The following is an 18327-nucleotide window of genomic DNA, read 5'->3' as shown; positions in this document are numbered from 1 at the left end:
CAGAATAAAGTCCATTTCTTTGTAAAAATTGAACTTGGAGATGACATTTATAAAGAGAATGTATGTTTGTTAGTTTTTATTTACTTTTTCTGTCTAGAGTAAAGCAGTGATTCTTAAACTTTAACATATATTATAATCACCTGGAGGGCTTGAAAAAACAGATTGCTAGGCTTCCCCCTACTCTCACCCAGAGTTTGTGATTCAGTAGGTCTGGACTGGAGACCTTGGGTAACCAGCTATCCCAGTTTTCCTAGGAGGGGTTTTCTGGGACACTGGACTTTCAGTGTCTGCCAAGCCAGGACAAGTTGGTTACCCTTGTTGGCATCTGAGAATTTGCTTTGCTAATTACTAATTGTACACTTCACAGAAGTATATACATATTGTTTTGTGGAATGAAATATTTTACCTTTCAAATATGTAATTTTAATGCGTACTTAAGTAATTTAACGATTAAAAATGGTAGATTTAAGCACTTTAAACTCTAAAGTTTATCTCACAGTGTTTGATTTAAGAAAGATGACTGAAAATGTATTTCTTTTGTCGTTTATTTTAAATCTTTCTGCCTTTGTAAACTGGAAGAACATGAAGTAAATGGGTCAGAGTTACTGCTGTTAAGCTGAAAAAAAATCATATAACTAAATAAGAGAAGTTTGCTTAATATTTATTCCTTTTGGGAGATGCCATGAACATTTGAATTTTGTTGTATCTATACTGGTGTAGTCAGAAGTTTTACAGGTACCTTAGAAGAATAGTTAAAAATAAACGATTTTCAGTGTGTGTTTAAAAAAAATTTATTTGCAAATCTAATGTGAAAAATAAGAAAAAAAATTAAACTGCGTTCTGCTGTTCTTCTTTAGAAGCATTCCTGCGTAAATACTGCTGTAATACTGTCATACAAAGTGTATCCTTTCTTGTATCCTTTTTGGGGCAGTGTTTTCTGTTTTTCCTAGAAATGTTTTGTCCCTCCCCCACCCATTGATCTAGATTAAACAATAATTTTTTACAATTTTTTGAAATGAAATATTTTTAAAATTATCTGTTGATTGAACAAATATTTTATGTATTTTTAAAGATTAGTTGCTGACTTTTCTATGCAGTGCTTTAGATTATGTAAATTTTCCAAGGAAAGTTAGTGAATCAGGTCAACTTACTTGAAGAATGTAAACATTTGCTTTGACACAGAATTTAGTCTTGTTTTTTTCTATTTATGTATTTTCTAAACCTAATTCAGTAACACGTAATTTCTGTTTTATGATGTATCTGGTTAGGTGTTCTATATAACGTGTTGTAAAATTTGATTGGGGAAACAGTTTTTTCTTTTTGAAAAGTACGTATATTGAAAATTTAAATAGCTGGTTTTCTTTGTGAATTCCAAGTAAGAGTAAGCAGACCTTACTTCTGAGGTCGTCTTATTGAAATCTCCTTTGAGATATATAGCAAGTAGAAGTATCTTCTTTCCTTTCTTTTTCTAAACAAAAGGAATAAGAAATAAATAACAGAGGGGAGAAGACATAATGTTGACTCAGTATAGCACATTAAGTGAAAAGAAACAATCCTGGTAGGTATGTAAGAACAGTGGTTTCCAGACTAGTTGATGCCCAGAACCACCCAGAGCAGTGGTTCCCTATCTTGGCTGCACATTAGAAAGACCTATGGAACTTTTAAAGAGATACTGATTTTTAAAAAAAGAAAGCTAAAAAAATATACTGATGCCTGGGTTCCTTCCCCGGAGTTTTGATTTAATTGGTCTGGAGTATAACAGAGATACTAGAATTTTTGAAACCTCTGAAAGTTTTGATTTTCATGTGCAATCAAGGTTGAGGACCATCGAGGAAGGACTTTTATGCATACATTCCTGAACTCTATCCTGGAACTAGTAAATCAGAATCTCTGGGAGTGGTACCAAGAATCTAATTTGAACAGATTTCCTTGGTAGTTCTAAGGACTGACCAGTTTGGATACTGCTTTGTTAGATTAAAATGGTTAGGTGCCTAATACTAGCCTAGCCATCTAACCTTTTATATAAATAGGAAAATAAGGTGTTGGAGGCTCTGCATTTCTTTCTTGAAAATCCTGCTATTAATAGTCCTATGGAAACATTTCAAAATTCTGTTAATTGGTATCACCCTGAGAGTACAAAAAGTTATAGATATTGAAATTGCTGCTGTTTTTTCCTATAGGCACTGTTAAAATTTTTATTTTTTAATGTTGTAAATTACAGTTTCTGCATAAGCTGTTTACTTAGACGATTAAAATTTTGTACTGACATGATTCACTAATTTTCTAAATATGAATGTTTTAGCTTTTAGTTGCTTTAAATTAACTGTTTTATATAATCATGCTTATTTTTAATGAACTTTTATGATGTTTTAGGTTCCTTTTGAATTTCATATCTTTCAAGTGCTTTCCAACTTTGAGGAGATAAAAATGACCACCTGGACTATGGAACTGTGCGTAACAGCTTTTAAAGTGTATTTAAAAATTAAATCTATATGCATTTAAATCAGTTTATTGGAGATATATTACATGTATTTTAATCATCTCATATATAATAAATTATTTTCTTTCCAATAAAATAATGTTCCTAACTTTTCTTTATTGTTGTTTTATACATCTAGAAAAGTATAACTTGATAATTACATAGATTTTGTTATTAAGGTAATTTTATAATGCTAAATATAAATTTCCTTTATGATTACAAGTACTCCTCTTTTTTCAGTCTTATCTGGATACCAACGCAGTTGCTTATGTACTTTTTTAAATAGTAATCTTACGGCTTCTGATTATGTTAGGAGTGGTTTTGTTTGAGTTTTGTTTTTTTTGTTTTGTGTGTTTAACAGTGGAGGATTTTTCTCAGTTTAGGGAATTTGTATCCTTGCTCTAATTTAATCTTCCATTTTTGTGCCCTTAAATCTTTCAAAATATCACTCAAAGGTGTAAATATTTTCCATATAAAATTATTCTGTTCTCTTAGTGAAATTAGTTTCAGCTGTATGTAAGCAGGAACATTTTGATGTATTTTGTTTAATTTATTCTTATTGATATTCTCCTATGAGTATGTAATAACAGCTTCCCCTTAGAGTCACTGCCCAAAGACGTGGGTCTTTGTTGGAATGCTGTTGTAAGTCACAACTTCCCATCTTTTACTCTTAGCATTGTGAAATAAGGACAATGAGAGTTTTAAAGATAGGAATTAGAAGTATGGAGAAGTGAACCCTAGAACATGCTAATGTTTATAGATGTCAAGTAGGTAAGGAACCATTAAAGAAAACTGAGGAGGAATAGGTAGAAGCCAAAAGAAGAAAAGATCTCAAGTTGGAAGAGGTGATCAGATATGTCTGCTCTGTTGATGATGCAAGAAAGATGAGTTCTGAGGATTGAACATTGGATTTAGCAACATTTGTGACCTTGACTTTGACCAACTGATCTGATGATGGAAAGAATGAAAGGAGGTATTCAAGAGAATAGTAAAGAGGAATTTAATGTAGTGAGAATTGAAGACAGCTCTGTTAAGGAATATTGCTCTCAAGGGGAATAGAGAAATGGGCTGTTAATGCAAGAGGGTATAGAATCAAGAAGGTTTTTGTTTTTACTTTGTTTGGTCTTATAAAGATTGAGGATAGAGCAGGTTTGTATGCTAATAGAACTAATATCCAGTAGAGAAAAAAAGCACATGATACAGGAAGGAGAGGGATATTACTGGAGCCATACATTGGTGTCCAAATAAAAGGATTAGTTTTAAAGATGTACATGCATATAGCTCATTAGTAGCAATAGGAGGAGGGCTGATTGTGTAGGTCTAGAGATTCATAGTTTGGAATATATAGTAGGAGAATGTTAAAAGTTTTGTTATATATTCTTAGTGAAATAGGAAGCAAGGTCATAAAGAAGAGGGAAAAGTGTTGGATTGAGGAAAGAAAAGAAGGTGTAAAATAGACATTTAGGAAAGTGGAAGAGTGAATAGACTCTTAGAAGGATTACTAGACAGTACTTAAAGTGCCCACTTCAAGTCCATGGTTGTTAATTTAAGTGAGACCAGTCAACATGGTTTTGTGTTTTTCTCCAGTTATGTTTAGCCTTGGTACTATCACTGAGTCGACACAGAGTCAAATTTAACCAGAGTTGGAATTTTCCTAGATGAATACAACAAAGAGGGGAAAGGAAGAGGTGTTGTTGGTATATTCAGGGGAATGATTATAAAGGAGTGACATGGAAAGAAATCTGGGTAAAAAGCAAAGTGAGAAAATGAAGGACGTTGAGACAGTGGAGAAATGATATGATCAACTGTAGATTGCAGTATGGTTAAAGATGAGTTGCAGTTATTTACTAGAAGTAGGAACTAGAGATTTGGGAGGTTGAAATAAGACGGTAAGGTGACAAATTGACAATATTAGAGAGAGTACAGTAACAAGTGACTAAGTCCTAGGATATGAACATGATACTTGAGTGAAAGAGAGGTCATGGAAAGAGATGAACTCAAGAAATTGAGAAACTCGGGTATTGAAAGGATCGTCTAAGTGGATTTTGAAATGATCAAGAATTATGACAGGAGTAGTGAGCCAATAGCTAATTATTAGGTGTGCAAAAACACAATGTTTTTAAAAATCGACAGATAAAACTCTGAGTCCCCATGCTGTCACAGTGACAGGAAATGCAGCCTAAATAGTTTACTGAGAAACGGTGTATTATAGTGGTTTTACCAGGTATAGGTTCTAGATTCAAGTCTTGTGTCTATGGCTTAATTGCTTTATGGACTTGGACAAGTTCTTTACTTCTCTATCAGTTTCCATGAAGATAATAATAATAGCTACCTTAGGTTTGTTATAAAGATGATTTGATGAATATAAAATACTTAAAACAAGTCTGTGTATGTGTGTGTGTATATATATAAAAAATCAAGTTCTCAGTAACCATTAAGCATTAGCTCTTGTGGTGGTTTTCAACTCACCTCAGTCCCCAAGGTGATGTAAAGATTCTGAGGTCTTAGAAAAAACTTGAGTCATCTTATCACCTTGATTATGACTGAGATGCTCGGCGCTTCTATTGCTTCATTGCCGCACTTGAAGTATGAGACTATTTGACAAATTTAGGAACTTTGGTGTCTAGGAATTAACCTCTTTATGGATGATGTGCAACCATCCCAACCTCATGCCGACTTCATAAATTGAGCGTATGACCTAAGTGAGTTCAATTAGAAGGGTTTCCTGGGCTTGTACAGAAATTTTTTTGTTTTTTTTTTTCCTGGGTGGAGCTGTATTTGGAGCTGGTAATCATTATCCTGACAGTTATCATGATGATAGCTCATTATGATCCATGAGTTAAAGAAAAGAGTCATGGAGATGGAGTACTGATAATTTGAGCCTATAGTAAAAGCAGCCCTAACAGCTGTCTATCATTGAATTTTTCAGTTACTTTAAACAATAAAGTACTTATTTCCTTTTTATTTTGCTGGAGGGATTTGGCACTAACTGGCCAAATGTGGGTCAAATATGTCACCCCTGAGGTGAGGAGTGAAGTTTTATATAAACTACATGACATGAGGGTTGAGAAAGGGCTTGTTCTCTAAAGGAAAAGCATAGCGCTGTAAAATCAAGAGAGAAACTAGGTACTTGGCAGCCAAAAACAAGTGTTTTACTACAATATACAATATGTAAAACTCTTCTTGCCATGTGGTGCTTTTCCATTTATGCCTTCTACAAGGGCTGGACTAATTTAAGGCGAGTAAGGCACCTAGGGTGGAAAATTTAAGGAGACACTCAGAGTAATGCAAATGCTCCTCACTTCAGTCCAATCATGGCTCTGGTTCCTACTTTTAGTAACATTAACAGAATCAGCATAATCCTAATTAGATAAATCCAAACAAAAGGGAGTAGCATTCAAATTGCTATTTTAGAGGATTTTGAAAGTATTTGTTGTGCAAATGAGACTCTTCCAAAATCAATATTGAGAGATATTAAGTGTTTGAACAGAAAGGAAAGGAATCAGTATCTATTAGGCACCTGGTATTATTATAAGTATCATAAGTGGTATATCGGTGCTGTGTCATAATTTAAAAGGTTAAAATTTCTTCTGTGTAATCAAATACCATTTTTTATTTCTAATTGATATATATATATTCTTCAAATATGAAACTTTTAAGAGCTTAGAAAAATATATACACAAAATACTATTATGTAATATTCATGAAGATATTGAATATCTTCCTTTGGAAGAAAAGATGGAAGGGAACAAGATTGAGGTTTGAGTGGGTAGCACTGTATATATTGTATTTTTCTTTAAATAAGATATTTGAAGAATATTTTTAGAAAATGTTAACATCTGTTAAATATGGGCCTTGGGACATGGGGTCTGTTTTTTATATATATATATATATATATATATATTTTTTTTTCCTAAATGACAAATATATTACAACTTAAATGAAAATAAAATAGTGGAACATCTCTAATTGAATGTTTCTCAGCCATTTCTTCATTATTCACCCCTCTACCAAAGGAGCATTTTTAGACGTTTTTATCCATAATCACCGCACATGAAATTTTAATACCACAATGTACTATGTCTGTTTCTAAACTATATCTGTATCTGTCTTTGTGTGCAAAAAGATTTTTCTTCCCACCCCCCCACCCCCCAGGTAAGCAACAGTGACTCATTTGGAAGACATGATTCTGTACCACAAAACATTAACAAATTCAAAACCTTAACAAATCACACAAAGTATATTCTCTGACCTTAGCTGAATTAAACTAGATATCAGTAACAGAAAAAAATGAAAAATCTTCACATTTTTGGATATTAAAAAATAGATTTCTAAATAATATATGGGTCAAAAGAGAATTCTTGAGAAATTAGAAAATGTTTGAATTGAAGGAAAATGTAAATAGAACAACATAATTTATGGGATACAACTAAAGGAGTGTTTAAACGGAATTTGCTTATATTAGAAAAAGAAAAATCAGAGATTGATGATTTAACCTTCCGCGTTAAGGAACTAGGAAAAGAAGAGCAAATCCAGAGCAAGCAGAAAAAGGAAATAATAAAAATAAGCATAGATCAGTGAACTTGTAAACAGAAAACAATAGCAAATATTATAAACAAACCTAGTTTCTAAAAAAGATCAGTAAAATTGAAAACGTTCTAGCCAGACTGCAAAGAAAAAAGGAGTCTCCCCAAATTGTAAGACGATCAGATTGAAATGTTTTGAACAAATTTGTTGCCATAAATTTGACAACTTAGATGAAATGAGCCAATTTCTTGAAAGTGACAAACTACCAAAGGTTATTTGAGAAGTAGATAACCTCAGCAATCCTATATCTATTTAATAAATATACTTTGTACTTAAAAATCTTCTGCAAATAAAATTTAAGGCCTAAATAGCTTCACTAGTAAATTCTGCCAAAAATTAAATGAAGAAACCAACAATTCTATACAAGAATTATAAAAGCTAGTATTATAATAGTGACTTGTACCTACACTTGTTTTCTACCTGGTTTAAGAGACTAATACATTTTAAAAATCAGCTTATAAGCTAATATTATTGTAACTGGTTTGTAACTCCTCATGTTTTCTACATAATTTAAGAGACATGCATGTAAAATAATTATGTTTTGGCACACATGATGTATAAAGATATAATTTTGGGGACTTCAGCAAACAAAAGGAGTGGGAACAGAACTGTAAAGGCAGAGTTTTTCTATGTTACTGAAGTTAAACTTGCATAAATTCAAATTAATGTTATAACTTTTGGCTGTTAAATGTAAACCTCATGGTAACCATAAAGAAAAGAGCTACAAAATACACGAAAAGGAAATGAGAAAGTAATTTAAACATTTCATTACAAAAAATCAAGTAAACAAAAGACAGTAATGCAGGAAATGAGGGACAAAAAAATCTATAAGGCATACTGGAAAACAAATAAGCAAAATGACAGAAGTAAGTTCTGGTTTTTCACCACAGATTTTGCAGGAACATCTGCTCAGTCCTTGGGCCAGGGATTAAGGGGGCTTCTTCACTGCCCAGCATAGAGCCAAGCAAAAACTGCTTAGAACTGCTACAGTACTTTTTAAATACAAGCTTTAAGCATTTACCTATTTCTTGGTTTTACCCTGGATGTGGCCAAGTTCCCAGGTGCCTCTTATTGAAGGAATCACCAGCCAGCCACCCTGCCCTGGCAAGGCAGTCTTGTATCACCCAGCTGTGCTCTCAGGGGAAATATGAACATTTGTGCATCCTAGGGCTTGTGATTAGGCATACTCCTTTAAGGCAAAAACTGGCTCCTGTGACCTGGAGTTGTCTAGGCCTTTGTCCTGTTCAGATCCCTGGCAACCATGTAGTATGCTGATGCACATGCACAGTAGGCTCCTCTTCAGCAGACCTTGGGCAGCTGGAGCCTTCCAGGCCTGGGGTGCTAGGGCCTGGCCACAATCATGTACATAACCTCCATGGTGGAGTGAACCCACCTCCTGAAAATCCTGAAAAGACAGCAGCCGCACACTGGTGACCATCAGACCACATTTGGACTTGCTGCCTGGTGTCCCTAGTTTCTTCAGAACCAAGGTTCCAAGGTGTCTCTTATTGGAGGAATCACTATCCAGCTGCCCTGCCCTGCCCTGGCAAAGCAGGCCATACCTTGGCTGTTGTGAATCATGCTGCACTGAACACAGGATTACAGACATCTCTTCTAGAGAATGTGTTTTACCCCCTTTGGATATAAACACAGAAGTGGGATTGATGGATCATATCATAGTTTTATTTTTAATTTTTTGAGAAACCTCCATACTGTTTTTCATGGTGGCTGTACCAGATTACATTTCCACCTATAGTGTACGAGGGTTCCTTTTTTTCACATCCTTGCCAGTGTTATCTCTTATTTTTTAATAATAGCTATTCTAACAAGTGTAAGGGGATAGCTTATTGTGGTCTTGATTTACATTCTCTTTGTGATTAATCATGATGCTCTTTTTATGTATCTGTTGCCCATTTGTTCGTCTTCTTTGGAAAAATGTGTATTCAGGTCCTTTGCCCATTTTCTAATTGATTTATTTGGGCTTTTTTCCTATAGAGTTGTAGATATGATCTTTTATGTAGAAAACCCTAAAGATTCTTCAAAAAACTGTTAGAATTAATAAATGAATTCAGCAAAGTAGCAGGATCCTAAGTCAACACAGAAAAAAACAATTGTATTTCTGCATACTAATAATGAACAATCTGAAAAGCAAATTATGAAAACAATTCCATTTTCTATCAAATGAAAAAGAATATAATACTTAGGAAGTAACTTAACCAAGGAGATGAAAGACTTGTACAATGAAAACTATGAAATATTGCTGAAAGAAATTGAAAAAGACATAACTAAATGGAAACACATCCCATGTTCATGGACTGGAAGAATTAATAGTGTTAAAATGTCAATACTACCCAAAATGATCTACAAGTTCAATGCAATCCCTATCAAAGTCCCAGTGACTTTTTTTGAGAAATAGAAAAACCCATACTAAAATTCATATGGAATCTCAAAGGACCTCAAATAGCCAAAACTATCTTGAGAAAGAAGAACAAAACTGGAGGACTAACACTGCCTGATTTTCAAAATATACTACAAAGGTACAATAATCAGAACAGTGGGGTACTGGCATAAAGACAGATGTAAATCAACGGAATAGACTGGGAAACTCGGAAATAACTCTCACTTATAAACGTTGAAATGGTTTTTGACAAGCATGCCAAGACCATTCAGTAGGGAAAGGGCAGTCTTGAATAAATAGTGCTGGGGAAACTGGATATCCCCATGTAAAAGAATGAATTTGGATCCTTACCTAACACTATGTACGAAACTTAACTCCAAAGGGATCAAATACCTAAATTTAAGAATTAAAACAATAGAACTCTTAGAAGAAAACATAAGACAAAAGCTTTATGGCATTGAATTTGGCCGTGATTTCTTGCATATGACACCAACAGCACAGGTAAGAAAAAAAATAGACAAGTTGGACTTAATGAAAATTTAAAAAATTTGTACCAAAAGATACCCTCAATGGAGGAAAAAGGCAACCCGCAGAATGGGACAAAATATTTGCAAATCATATATCTGTTAAGGGATTAATATCCTGAATATATAGAGAACAACTAAAACTCAACAACAAAAAACCAAACAACGCTATTCAAAAATGGGCGAAGGACTTAAATACACCTTTTTTCCAAAGAAGATATACAAATGGCCAATAAGCACATGAAAAGATGCTCAGTATCACTAATCATTAGGGAAATGCAAATCAAATCTACAATGCAATACCACCTCACACTCATTAGGATGACTACTATCAAAAAAACCCAGAAAATAATGTGTTGGTGAGAATGTGGAGAAATTGAACCCTATGTGCTGTTTTTGGGAATGTAAAATGATATAGCAGCTGTGGAAAACAGTATGGTCGTGCCTAAGAAAATTTAGAATGGGATTACCATATGATCCAGCAATTCAACTTATGGACGTATACTCAAAAAAATTGAAAGCAAAGTCTCAAAGTGATATTTGTACAGCCATATTCGTAGAAGATTATTCACAATAGCCAAAAGTGGAAGCAACTCAAGTGCCCGTCAGCAGATGAATGGATAAGCAACGTGGTATATGTGTACAATACAATGTTATTCAGCCTTAAGAAAGAAGGAAATTCTGCAATATGCTACAACAGGGATGAACTTTGAGGGGTGAACATTATACTAAATGAAATAAGCTAGTCACAAAAAGACAAATACTGTATGATTCCATCTGTATGAGGTACTTGGAGTAGTCAAAAGTGTAGAGACATAAAGTGGAATGATGGTTGCCAGGGGCTGGGAGGAGGGAGGAGTGGGGAGTTATTGTGTAAAGGATACACAGTTTCAGTTTTACAAGATGAAAAGAGCTATAGAGATCTATGGTGATGGTTGCACAACGTTATATATATTTAATACCAGTGAACTGTACACCTGAGAAAATTAAGAGGGTAAATTTGGTTACGTGTGTATATTTTACCATATATAAATACTTGATTAATAAAAACCTGTATGTGAGTTTTTATGGTGGCTTTATTCATCATCCTCCTAAGGGGAAACAACACAATTTTTTTTTTTAACTATTGTAGTAAATCTGTACAAAATAGTAATGACTGATACATGTGACAGTATGGATTTATCTCAAAGGCATCAGATCAGTAAATGAAGCCGGACTCAGAAAGTCACATACTGTGTGCCTCCGTTTTCATGAATCTCTATCAAGACAGAACTATAGGAAAGAGACCTGATGAGTGGTTGCCAGGGGCCAGGTGTGGGTGGACAGGTTAAAACTAAAAAGAGAAATGGGAATTTGGGGATGTGATGGAAATATTGTATATTGTGGGGTTTTTTTTTTGTTTCGTTTTGATAAATCTTTAGCTCCCATTAAGGGGTGCATGAATTTAGGATCTATAAATTTACTTAAGTGGAAAACTGTTGCTTTAATAAGCCCCTTAAAAATAATAAAAAGCAAATTACAACTTCTGCGTATGTTTCAAGTGAATCGTTTAATGTGAGTGAGGCTCAGTTTGATATTATCATAAGTATTAACAGAAGAAAATGGGACAGTATAAACATTTAACCTTTTACTGAAAAAAGATTTGGTTCTAGGATGAACAAGCCTGTTAGTCTAACAATAGGTGATTAAAAAGACTAGAGCGATTAATGTTAAAAATGTACTTGGCCGTACACTGTGCATTTATCCAAATACAGATTTATAATTAGAAAAAACATTATGTAAATAAGTTGCATAATAAAAAAAATTCTTTTTTTTCCTAGTCTGTATCATTCATAATTTCTGTATCTGCTTGATGATATAACTAGGATAGAACTTATGGTGGTAAACCTAATCTCTATTCTAACTGAGATATCTTTGAGGTATTACTGTTATTTTGTGTTACGCATGCTGTTTTCTCCCTTAAGTTTGAAGTTTTTTTTTTTTTTTCTTAACGCATGGAGTTCAAGGATTTTTCCACTTTGCCTATAATCTTTTCCAAAATGTATAAATAGTTTCTGGACATTTCAGTCAGCTTTGATGAAGGGCTAGTTTTTCAGTAATTTTTATTTGTGAATGCCAGCTACCATTCTTCAAGGATATTAAATAGTACTATGGCTACATCTGTGAGTAGAAAGGAAAATTTTACGTGTATCTGGAGGCAGTATTGTAATAAAAAGAACTTTGGCGTTGAAGTTAAATGTCTTGATTTGAATCCTTGATTTTAGCAAATCCCTTCATCTCTCTGAGCCTTGATTTTCACATTTATAATTTGGTGTAATATCAATCCAACAGTATTGCTTAGGAGTCATAAACGTGCACACATACCTGCACATACATAAAGTATCTATTACTACTGGTATTTATTAGTTGCCATCTATATTATATATTATAGCTCTGTGTGTGTGGTAAATTACAAAGTATTTTATATATATATTATGTAAAATCTTCATGCCATTTTTATGAGAGAGATGGGTTACCTATGTCCCACTTTAGATTTAGGGAAACTAAAATTAGTGCAGTACAAAAGAAAGACTATAATAAGGAATCTAATTTTTTGTTACTGCTCCAATGTTATCATGAAAGATGAAGTCTTTGTGAGGACTGTGTGGCAAACTAAGTTTCTTTATAAGAGCTTGATCACTTTTGACATTGACTTTCTTCCAAAACAATCCTATTCTGCAGCTGAATCTGTAGACCTTGCCTCAGGGAGAGGTGGTTTACTGTTTGAGGTACTGGATGGGTAAATGATGATAGGAGATGAGGTAATTTATAAACTGTATGTTTTATAATCACTTTCCCAAATTATCATTGGAAAACAAACACATGTCAAGCTTTGTATTTTTAGAAAGACAATTACTGAGTAAGTGGGGCAAGAAATAACTGAATCAGTGACATTAAGCTTCTTTAGATTAGTATGAATTTTGTAGTATGCATTATTAATAAAAAATTGGGCAATGACTAGTATAGTCATAATTTAGAAGTTTTACTTTTTGATTGTAAAGAAATCAATTTTAACATTTTAAAATAAATTTTAATTTCTTTTATATAAATTTATGAAAGTATTATGGCATGGATGGGAGTTTAATCAAATACAAAGGATATGAAGCTTACAGAAATATATTAAGAATATCATGGTATTATACATGATATCAAGATTCAAGTTTATCTAGACACCTTGGATTTGTCAAACTTTTTAAATTTTTAAACAAATATAGGGGTGATATTTCTGGCAATGCAGTCTGAAGTGATCAGCAAATTCTATGTCCAAAAACTAAGCATAAAACTAGACACAGTATCAAAAGCCACCATCTCAGGATCCTGGATATTGAACAAGATAACAACAAATTGATAAGTGTATATTAATGAGAAGCTGTGATAACTCCACGTAAGAACAGTTGGAGTTTGACCTCTTGCCTGGTGTTGCTACCAATCTCATCCTCTGGCTTGATTAGTGTGGGCCTGGCCATGGTAACCCGCAGCCTTTCTGCTGGAGTGCAATTGATTTTATATGGAGGCTGAAAAACCTATGGCACCAGTGTCAGTAAAAGTAGCAAACACTCTAGGAAATATTATGGAAACAGCTTTGCTAGTGCAATGTTGTGGTCCCCGTTGTGGCAAGTGGTGGACCAGCTAGAAATTTCATGGGAAGGTGCTGGAAATCAAAGAGCCATGGAAAGTCTGAAATGAGGTCTATACAAGTTTCTGCCTGACTAGGAAACTATATCCATTTTCCAGACAGAATGAAAAGGGCCCTATGGAAAGAAAATGCTAAGGCAGATTTGAGAATTCCCTGAACTTTGTACTCTCTATCCTAAACCAAATGTTTAGATAGCAACAAAAAATGGTAAGACATACTAAGAAACAGGAAAGTGAGACCTGTACTCTGGAAACTCACTCTGACTGGGCACAGATGTTAGATTCAGCAAAAATTCAAAACGATTATAGTAAATATGTTCAAGAATGAGAAGAAACAACGTTTAAAGTATCCAAAGAAAATATGATGATGATTCAACACACAAAATATTCCAGCTAAGCTGAAACTAAAAAGAAACAAAGTTCTGGAGTTGAAAAGCACAATACTCAAAATGAAAAATTCATTAGATGGCTATATGGCACATTTGTGATGGAAAAGGAGAATCAATGAACTTGAAAATAGATCCATAGAAATTTTCCAATGTATAGAACAGAAAGAAAAAAAAAACTGAAGAAAAATGAAGAGAGCTTTAGAAATATGTGAAACACCACCAACTATATCAACATGTATGTCATGGGAGTCCCAGGACAAGAAGAGAGACTGAAGGGGACAGAAAAAAGTATTTGAAGACATAATGGCCAAAAACATCCTAAATTTGATGAATGTTAATCCGGTCAACAGAAAAGAATGAAGAGCATTGGAAAGTGGTAAATAAGTGGCTAAAGAATTTTATTTTCCTCTCATGATTTACTTAAAAGATAATTGTTGAATACAAAGCTAATAACATTGAGAGATGGATTGACATCATTCATAGAAGTAAAAGATATGACAGGAACCACAGAAATGGAATTATACTGCTGTAAGTTTATTACATCTGCAAAGAAGAAAGTGAAAGAATAAAATTGGATGTTTGACATGTTAGAAAGAAGTACAAAACATACTAAGTAGATTCTGATAATTAGAAATGCATAATGTTAGCCCCAGAGGAACCAGTAAAAAAATAACAAAAACACATAGGCTAAGGATCCAATAGAGGAAAGAATACCCTAAAAAATTTTGATAAATCCAAAAGAAGATAGGAAAAAGATAGCAAAAGAACAGAAAACAGAAGAGATAAACGAAAATCAGGTAGCAAAATGGTAGACTTAAGCTCAGCCATATCAATAATTACTTGAAATGTTAATGGACTGATAAAAACCAATAGTCAACTACATGCTATACACAAGAGACATCTTATCAGCGAAAAGATACATATTGAATATAAGAGAATGGGAAAGACAACATAAAAATAAAGCATGAGAAAGCAGGCATTGGGTATATTAATATCAGACAAATGATGGTCAACACAAAGACCATAACGAGATAGAGCAATTAATGATAAAATGAATAATTCAGTTGAAATATATATGTATTTGTATATTGTATATACTCATAAAATATATATATTTAGATAATACAATCCACAAAATAGCGTCAAAACTCATAAAGAAAAACTATGAGAAATAAAAAAGTACTTATTCATAAACAAAATCCTGAAAGAATTAAAGGGAGAAATAGACAAATCGACATACATACGTAGACGTTTGAAAATATCTCTTTCAGTAATTGATAGACAAAAAATTGGTAGGAATATAGAATATCTAAACAACATTGTCAGTTAAATGGCCCCCAAAGATGTCCATATCCTAATCCCCAGAACCTATGAATATTTTTCCATAAATGGCAAAAGGAATTCAACACATGTTGATTAAGTTAAGGATTTTAAGATGGAGAGACTATCCTGGATTACCGGGTAGGCCCACTGTTACCACAAGGATCCTTCAAGGTGAAAAGGGAGGCAGAGGGAGATTTCAGGATAGTTGTTTTAAATCGTTGTTTTTTTTTAAGATTTTATTTTTCCTTTTTCTCCCAAAGCCCCCTGGTACATAGTTGTGTATTTTTAGTTGTGGGTCTTTCTAACTGTAGCATGTTGAATGCCCCCTCAATATGGCTTGATGAGCAGTGCCGTGTCCGCGCCCAGGATTCGAACCGGCAAAACTCAGGGCCGCTGAAGCAGAGGGCACGAACTTAACCACTCAGCCACGGGGCTGACCCCTTAACCATTAAGTTTTTGATAGTTTGTTACAAATGCAATAGGAAACTAATGCATTAATTAACATTTACAGAACACTACACCAAACAATTGTAGAATATACATTTTTTTCAAGTTCTCATGGAATGTTAACTAAGTGTACTAACTTCCTGTTGCTGCTGTAACAAATTACCATAAATTTTGCCTCTGAACAATGACCAGTTATTATCTCACAGTTCTATAGATCGGAAGTCCAGATACAGTGCCACTCAGCTAGGTCCTTTGCTTAGAGTCTGCAGAGCCAAAATCCACGTGTCAGTCTGGCTGCATCTCTTCCTGCAGACTTAGGATTAATCTGCTTCTAAACTCATTCAGGTTATTGGCTGAATTCAGTTGCTGTTGTAGAACTGAGGTCCTCATTTCCTTGCTCACTGTCAGTCAGGAGCCAGTCTTTGTTCCTAGAGGCTGCCTACATTCCTTCTTGTTTTCCAAGTGTGCCTTAACCCCCAAGCAATAACAAGTCTAATTGCTCCAACTTCTTTGATATCACTTTACCCCCAACCCCAGAGAAAGTTATTTTATTTATGGGCTCATGTGATTAGATTGAAACCCCCTGGACAATCTAGAATAGTCTCCCCATTCTAATAGGTATAACCTTAATTACATCTAAGGTCTCTGCAATTTAACATGACATATTCACAAATTCCAGGGACTAGAGCGTGGACGTCGTTGGGGAACCCTTATTCTGCCTACCACACCAAGGTCAACAGATTTGGGGCAATAAAATAAGTGTTGATAAATATCAAAAGATCCAAATACTAAATTTATGTTTTCTGGCCAAAATGGAATTACAATAAGATATCTAAAAGATGCCCCAGATGTTTGCAGATTTAATAATATACTTCTCAGTAACCTGTGGGTGAAAATTATCACAAGAGAAATTAGAAAAAAAATAAATAGTGATGTTAGAGTATATCAAAATTTGAAGAGAACATTTCAGTTCAGCAGTATATAAAATAGAATACTAGATCATTATGAAATGGGGTTTATTCCAGGAATGCAATGTTTTTTAAACATTCAAAAATCAATTGATGTAATTCTCCACAATAACTTTGTCTCAAAGGATACAGAGAAAGCATTCAACAAAATTTATCTCACATTCATATTCAAAAGCAAGCCATGAAGAGAATAAAATATCTTCAACCTGGTAAAAGCATTTGCAAAAATCTTGTAGCTAATGTTATTCTTATTGGTAAAACATTGAATGTTCCTGTGTTACTTTGCTAGGGCTGCCATAAAAGAGTACCACAAACTGAGTGGCTTAAACAACAGTAATTTGTTGTCTCACAATTCTGGAGGCTAGAAGTCTAAATTCAAGGTGTTGACAGAATTGGTTCCTTCTGAGAGCTGAAAGGAAAGGATCTTTTCCAGGCTTCTCTCCTTGGTTTGTTGATGGTTATCTTCTCCCTATGTTCCTTCACATTTTCTTCCCTTTTAGTGTGTCTCTTTGTCCAAATTTCTCCTTTTTATAATAACAGTAGTCATGTTAGATTAGGGCCTACTCTGGTGACCTCACTTTAACTTGATTACCTCTGTAAAGAGCCTATCTCCAAATAAGGACACATTCTGAGGCTTCAATATATGAATTAGGCTTTGGGGGGGTGCTGTGAAACACAGTCTAACCCATAATAATTTCCTTTCTGAGATCAAGAAAAAAGCAAGGATGCAAGCTATTTAATATTTTATTTGAAGTCCTAGCCAATGCAGTAAGGCAAGAAAAAGAAAAGACATAGATTGGAAAGAAAGAAGTAAAAATATCTTCATTCTCAGGTGTCATGGTTATGCAGAAAATCATGAAGAAACTTTAAAAAATAACTGCTAAGACTAATGAGTGAATTTAGCAAGATATATATTTATATAGTAGTCATAAGTGAAAAATGAAATTTTGAAAAATAGCATAAAATAGCACCAAAACCCATAAACTAATTAGTGATAAATTTAGCAAACTATATGTAAGATCAAAACACTGAACACTTTAGGACATTGCTTGGAGAAAGATGGTCAATCTCCTTAGTTATCAGGAAAATGAAAATTTATCCACAATGAAATATCACTTCACTCACAGAAGAGTGGCATTACTAAAATTAAAAAGGCTGATAATGACAAGTGTATGAAACGTGGATCGATTGCATCACTCAGGTTGCTAGTGGAGGTATAAAGTGGTATAATCACTTTGGAAACAGTTTGGCAATATTTATAAACTTTACATGCACTTACAATAAGAACCAACGATTTTACTTCTAGGTATTTACCCATGAGATATGAAAACATAAGACTATAAAATGTCTTGTTCATCCTTGTTCACATCTTTATTTATAATAACCCAAAAATGAAAACAACCCAAATGTCCATCAACATGTGGTTGGATAAACAAACGATGGTACACTCATCCAATAGAATACCACCTAGCAATATAAAGGAGCAGACTACTGTAATACATATTTTACAAATGCTGTCTGACCCAATTTTGAGGCC

At 33.8% G+C, this 18327-nt stretch overlaps 2 protein-coding genes across 7 annotated transcripts in view; both read left to right on the top strand.

Annotated features, from left to right (window-relative positions):
- The window catches only part of RNPC3 (RNA binding region (RNP1, RRM) containing 3), a 54591-nt gene that overhangs the window by 25132 nt on the left and 11132 nt on the right, over nt 1–18327 (top strand). The window contains exons 15-17 of one of the 6 annotated variants that reach the window (XR_011438800.1): nt 858–913; nt 1487–1558; nt 2374–2593. The gene's annotated coding sequence lies outside the window, so the exon portion shown is untranslated. Of the gene's footprint in view, nt 1–857; nt 2594–18327 lie in introns of those variants that run through there. The other 5 variants (XR_011438799.1, XR_002808183.2, XR_011438801.1 and 2 more) reach the window with 5 other exon arrangements.
- The window catches only part of LOC100049851 (pancreatic alpha-amylase), a 36024-nt gene continuing 20009 nt past the window's right edge, over nt 2313–18327 (top strand). The window contains exon 1 of the mRNA XM_023641532.2: nt 2313–2450. The gene's annotated coding sequence lies outside the window, so the exon portion shown is untranslated. The remainder of the gene's footprint in view (nt 2451–18327) is intronic.

Source organism: Equus caballus, chromosome 5 (genome assembly GCF_041296265.1).
Source record: "Equus caballus isolate H_3958 breed thoroughbred chromosome 5, TB-T2T, whole genome shotgun sequence".
Lineage (NCBI taxonomy): Eukaryota > Metazoa > Chordata > Mammalia > Perissodactyla > Equidae > Equus > Equus caballus.
This window is presented reverse-complemented; position numbering and strand designations above follow the sequence as displayed.